This window comes from Podarcis raffonei, chromosome 4 (assembly GCF_027172205.1).
Source record: "Podarcis raffonei isolate rPodRaf1 chromosome 4, rPodRaf1.pri, whole genome shotgun sequence".
Classification (NCBI taxonomy): Eukaryota; Metazoa; Chordata; class Lepidosauria; order Squamata; family Lacertidae; genus Podarcis; species Podarcis raffonei.
The window spans coordinates 86839319-86845858 of NC_070605.1; positions in this window are offsets into that span (position 1 = coordinate 86839319).

Genomic DNA, 6540 nt, shown 5'->3' on the forward strand with positions numbered 1-6540 from the left:
ACAGCAAAGGCCCTGCTAATTAAGTGGCGCGCGAGCTGCAATGATTGCATTTGCAGCCAAAGTGTAGAATGTTGTCATATTAAATATGGAAAAGCTCGATTGTGATTGCAGGTCCCAAGGCAGCCTCCCCTTGTCCCCTTAGGGGAGGAGAGGACAGCAGCGAGGCTGGCTGGGTGGAAGCGACTAGGGAGGGGCGTCGAAAGATCACCCGCTTATTCGTCTCGCTGAGTAAGTGGATCCTAAACACACACACAAGCACAAGCACTTTTTAGGCTGAAAACGCATTCCTGTACATGTCCTCTCGCCCAGGACTGTTGGATGAAGTTTACTCCGAAGTAAGCTGGTATGAGGATTTACTTCCCTCGCTGAGATTTACAGTGGTACCTCGGGTTACATACGCTTCAGGTTACAGACTCCGCAAACCCAGAACTATTACCTCGGGTTAAGAACTTTGCTTCAGGATGAGAACAGAAATCGTGCTCCGGCGGCGCGGCAGCAGCAGGAGGCCCCATTAGCTAAAGTGGTGCTTCAGGTTAAGAACAGACCTCCAGAACGAATTAAGTTCTTAACCCAAGGTACCATTGTACTTGTGAGTCAGTGCACAGGCATAGTACCGGCCTGCACCTCCTACTGATTCCCGCACGGGGAGTCCTGCAGTTATTTCAGTCTTATTTCGGTGGAAATCAATTCGCACCTTGGGCTGGGTCCACACGTGCGTGTCTAATCATTCCTTGGCCACTGCAACGCCGAGGGAATGGTTGGAATGCGTGGATGGGGCATTGCGGATCTCACCGCGCAGAAAGAACTTCCCTCCCACCGCAAGAAGCAAACTTTTAAATGGAGCCCATTCCCACGTTACGCGAGGAACCTCCAAAACTTGAGTTTAAACCAAGAGTTAGTTCATGCACGAAGATTCACCATTGCTGCGACCTTGGCCAATTGCTGTTGGCTGTGTGAACAGATCCCTTGACGGCCCACTCTCTAAGGCGTGGAAGCCATCTCTGAATGTTGCAGACACGTATGAGGCATTTGCCTGCAGCCTTCTAGAACGCTGAATTTTAAAGATCCAATGATCGTGCCTTGCAAATGCAAACGCGCATGGCATTCTAAATTCAACCATCCTAGTTCAGCTCTGGTCAGTTTCACTTTATGGACCTTTCCTCCCGTTCCTGGTAGAGACTTCTTCTTCTTCGTTTTTGATCTCTTAGGAGCAGCTAAATCACGCTGCTTCACATTCAAAGGAGGAGGGGGAAGGGCTGGAAGGGAGGAGATCGATTAGGAGTTAAAATGCAAACGCCATCCGAGAGGTTTGGACTTGCAAAAAAAAAAATCCAGACCGAATGAGCTGTTCTCCAGTCTCAACGCACCCACCCCGCCTCCTTCCTTTCTCCTATCTGTGCAAATCCGAGCACATTCAGGAAGGTGGGGGGGAGCAGAGAAGAGACTGGGAAATAGTTGCCTTGTCATGTAACACATTGCGCTGATTTATTATAAAATTTTAACGAAATCATGCATATTTTAACAGCCTTTAATCACTGCATGAAAATTTAATTCATGAACTGTAGCACGTTTAAATAAATGAAGTGTTAATTCATTAGGATTAATTAATTTGTTAAAGGATTGTGGGCAAGGTTAAGGTGGAAGGAAAACTCTTTGTTAGTTTCCTGGCTTAATCACCAGGTTTTGTTAGCAGGAAGAATAATCTAAAAAAATATATATTAAAAAATCACAGGAGTGGTTACAGCATGGGTTGCAAGAGGAAGTGTGAGATTCAACTCTATCCGTAGGGTTTGGGAGGGCTGCGGACAGGCAGCTGTGGTATCAATCATCCCAATAATTCTTCTGATGGTGAAATGAAAGTTCACCCAGTTTGTTCACACCTTACATACACCCCAGTATTGGTTCCAGAGTCACCTCCTTTTTATCTGCTAAATTTGCATGCCAATCCTCTAGTAATTCATATTGACACTGGTTATTTAAAACCTTTTTCAGCTTTGCAGTGATTTACAAAAGGGCAGTAGCTGTTAATAGTCTGTTCTGCAACAGAAGCAAAGAATCTTCTGGCACTTTAAACGACTACATTAAAAACAAAACAAAAACAAAACAAAACAGCATTAGCATTTATGGACTACATCTGATGATGTAGTCCATAAAAGCTCCATCATCAGATGCATGAAATGTGATATTCATCTGTAGGTGTTGTGTGTGTATCATTAGATACATGTGGTACTGTAAGCACTGCAGCGAGAGAGGGACGGGAAATGCAAAAATAAATAATAAATAAATACAGACAGTGGCAATTCTGTTAGAGCTAGAGAGTGTCTGCAACATAAGCAAGTGACTCTAAAGGTGTAGAATGATTTTTTGAAGCGAGGAGTATAGCCAGAAAGTTTGTACCTTGAGCATATTACAGGCAAAATATAAGATACTACCTTGGAAAATGTTATTAAATCACTTGCTAAAGCGGTGCAAGTCGACCACACTCTCAGTCATTCTGTGTACAGGAAGCTAAATTGCACTGTTATGGATCTAATGCTAAATATTTTTTTCTTCCATGGGTCTTCACCTGAAGAGTGACACGTAAATACTTTACATTCATTCATCAATCACTGACATGACGACAAGAACACTTACGTATTCTTGTTGGGGGAGGGCACAATTTTGAGTCTAACCAGAGAGTGACTTCCTTTGGCTATCTGTATAATATCAAATAGGAAAATATTTAGCTGTACACCAACTGCCCACCTCATTTTTACATGATGGTGGAGTTTCTAAATATTTATATAAATAAATGTGTAGTAAAATATGTTCTCTGAGTGGTCTCTGCTAGTCTGCTTTATCCCAGCTCACACTTTAAAAGTCTGGGCTTTTGAGTAACAATATTCTCTTTCTGCCTATTTACAATACATGCTAAATGCATACCAGGCTGTTCAGCTGTGCCAAGGAAATGGTTCATTGATTATATTTCATCTGGGACACATATTCAGGCCCCAAATGGCACATGCAGCAACATACACAGAGCAAAACAAAAACTGCAAAGCAACATCAAACACAGCAATAAAATGAAAGCTTAGTATAACCTGCAGCCAGATCCGATGGATTGTTTACTTATGCATTGCATAGGTTCAATTAAAGAGGAAAAGGGACTTTTCTACTGTGGCACCACCATGGAAATGCTCTCCCTGCTGAGATTCAGCAGCCACCAACAATGGGGCCTTCTCTCCCTCTCTGGCAAATGAAAACTTATCTTTTCACCCAAGCACTTCCTGATGGTGAATACTAAGGTTGAATGTCCTGGTCACCGTGTGGTTGTTGTTGTGGAATATCCAGAAAGAGCAGTCAAGTCCAACATTTCCTGTTTGCTAGAATGGGCACTCAGCGGAATGTGGGTTCAAGAGGGAGGACTTCCTGTCAACCTTGTGGGAGCCACTCCCACCTAGGTGCAGCCAAGTAGAGATGAGCAGAACTTATAAAAAGACTGGTCAGGTCTCCATCTCTCTCTTCTACTGCATCTTGCTCGCTTGCCTTCATCATGCATCTTCTGCCAAGACATCTCTACAGAGAGGTAGTAGTGACTTGTTGAATCTGAGGTCAAAAGACTCATATATATGTAGTATATACAGTAACTGCCAACCTAGCAATTTGAAAGCACACCAGTGCAAGTAGATAAATAGATACCACTGCAGTGGGAAGGTAAACAGCATTTCCGTGTGCTCTGGCATTCATCACGGTGTCCTGTTGCACTAGAAGCGGTTTAGTCATGTTGGCCACATGACCTGGAAGGCTGTCTGTGGGCAAACGCCGTCTCCCTCAGCCTGAAAAGCGAGATGAGCGCTGCAACCCCATAGTCGAATTCTACTGGACTTAACTGTCCAGGGGTCCTTTACCTTTACTTGAAACTGCAACCTAAGCCTGCCTCCAGATTGCTACTGTAGATGAACTGTGAGTAAATTGTATTTTATTCCAAGAGACTGTTTTTGTGCTGTTGTGGTTTTAAGGAGGATAAAAGGGGGAAATACTAGGAAAAATCCAAGCTGCACCAAGGCATCTTGGCTTGCTTCATCAAAAAGGCTATAACCAGCTGAATCAACAGTGTCCTAATTTTGTTGCGAAAGGGGTGTACTCTGCTAAACTCACAAACGTGTACTGTATAAGGAAGGGTAATATCTAGCTAATATGTCCTGTCCTAGTTTTTATGCACATCCCTACAGCTGTCACATATGTTTGTATGTACATTTGTTTACACGTATCCCACACTTTAGCAAAAGAGGCTCTCAGAGTGGCTTATAAAATTCAGTAATAAGATGACCCCTGGCCTCAGGTTCATAATCTGAAAAGTCACGATAGATGAAGAACAAGGCATTGTGGGGAGAGAAGAAAATGCAAGCTCAAGCAATTCAAGTTCTTCAAGTTCTAGTTCTTGTAACAGAGTGTTATGGGTTCTGGCCATCTTGCCCTTGATAAACCAGTACTCGCTTCCCAGATCAGCTCCAGACACAGAACAGGTTACAATATCTAGGCCAGGAACAGAAGGTAGCTCTTGCCACATAGATTTTCCTATAGCCATTAGCTTCCTCCCGTGCCAATGTCAGCCATGGCTCTGGCTGTCTTACTCTCTGCAAAAGTACTTGTTCATGTTGTTGTTGTTTTCACTGTTCTCTTTCATCCATCAATTTAATGGATTTTGTGTTGTCCTAATATGTTGGGAACTAGTTTAGTACTTTCCTATAAACGAAAAGCTGTATATACATTTTTTATAGTGAATAACTATTCTCTCCCACCTGCACAAAGCATTGTGGAGTGTAGTTGTGTTTTTAAATGTCTGCAAGCTTTCTATCAAGAACTTAATTTTGGAGGGTGCACTAGGTAGAGAGAGTCAGCTGAACCCAAATTGTATTGCATTACCTGGTGGTGCAACCACTTTCATCCAAACTTAATCCCTAGCTTTGCTAAAATTAAAGACTGCCACAGTCCTCTTTGCTTCTACTCTCTGTCAACCCAGGGTGCTACATTTAAGGGGTGTGTTAAAAGGCTTACAAGTCCAGTTTGAATTTTTCAGAAATGGGGAACAGCCACTGCTTCTTGACCCTGAATTCCTAGGTGCATAAACTGATATCTGTTGCTCCTGGGGCAGTCATTTGCACCCTGCAATATTGGCCGAGTACACACTATACTTTTAAAGCACATTGCCCTGCTGAATCCTGGAAACGGTAGTTTGCCTCCCATAATTTGTTGTCGTTGTTGGTGCTTTAAAGATGTGGTACTTATGCAGCCACAGTCTACAAGCCGACCTCATGGCTCAATGGCTGCATGATGTAGCCTAATTTTTGCAGTGTGTTTATTTTGGAAACCTTTCCTTATCTTTTCACCCCAACCCCCTGAATGGTGCAGCTGGTTTGGCACTGTCAAAAGACACAGAAGTGAGTGAATAAGATTTACCATGGCCAAGATTTCAGCACAGGGATTTAAAAGCCTTCCAGTTTGATTTGGAACCTCCATTTTGCACCCATAAGATTAGAGCTTCTGAATTCCATTGAACACTGGTTTTGGGTTGGAGTGGTGGTGGGCCGAGGGACGATGGAAACAGCAATTAAACTAAACCCGTCTTCACTGCAACCTGAGACATGTTTTGGACAGAACATATTTTGTTTCACTGTCCATTTTTGACTGCGCGACAGTATCAGATGAACTGCGGCCCAGCCCTGTAGATATTCATTAAGATCACGGAGACTTACACCCTAGTAGCAGGTTTGAGATTGCAGCCTTCCCCAAAAGACAAAACTAATTTTTTCTTATACGAAACGTCTGCAGCAAGAATCCTGGTGGCTAAGTACTGGAAAGGGAATCAGTTACCCACTAGGGGAGAGTGGCTATGTGAACTCTCAGAATACTTAGAATTAGCCAAATTGACAGATATAATAAGACAAAAGCCAAAAAGTGAAGTAAAAAAAGAATGGGAGTGCCTAAATGAATACCTCAAAAGTCAAGGTTCAAGGGCAGAAATCTGGCTGAGTCTGGAATAACCTTGTGAAGTGAAAGGATATGAAAGAAGGATTTATATCTAGATGTTAGGATAGAGTGGATAAAGAAAACAGGAAAACAGGAAGACACGATGAGAGATAAAGGAGGTGCTGTGGGATTGGTGGAAGTCAATGTCTTGTTGTTGTTATAGTGTTTATAATATTAACTTGTAAGATATGGATTTGTTTGTTTGTTTTGTTTTTGTTTTGTTTTTGTTTTGTTTTTGAATGTTGATTTCTGTGTGTTGTGTATTGTTATTTTTTGATAGCTTTCGTGTTGTTGTTGTTGTTGTTGTGTGGAAAATACTAATAAAATTCATTTTAAAAAAAGGAGATTGCAGCCTTCAATGCATGGACACTGCACAGGAATGCCAGGCCAGATGAGCACAGAAAATAATAATAATAATAATAATAATAATAATAATAATAATAATAAATATATACCCCACCCATTTGGCTGGGTTTCCCTAGCCACCCTGGGCAGCTCACAACAGAATTAAAAGCACAATAAAACCCATCT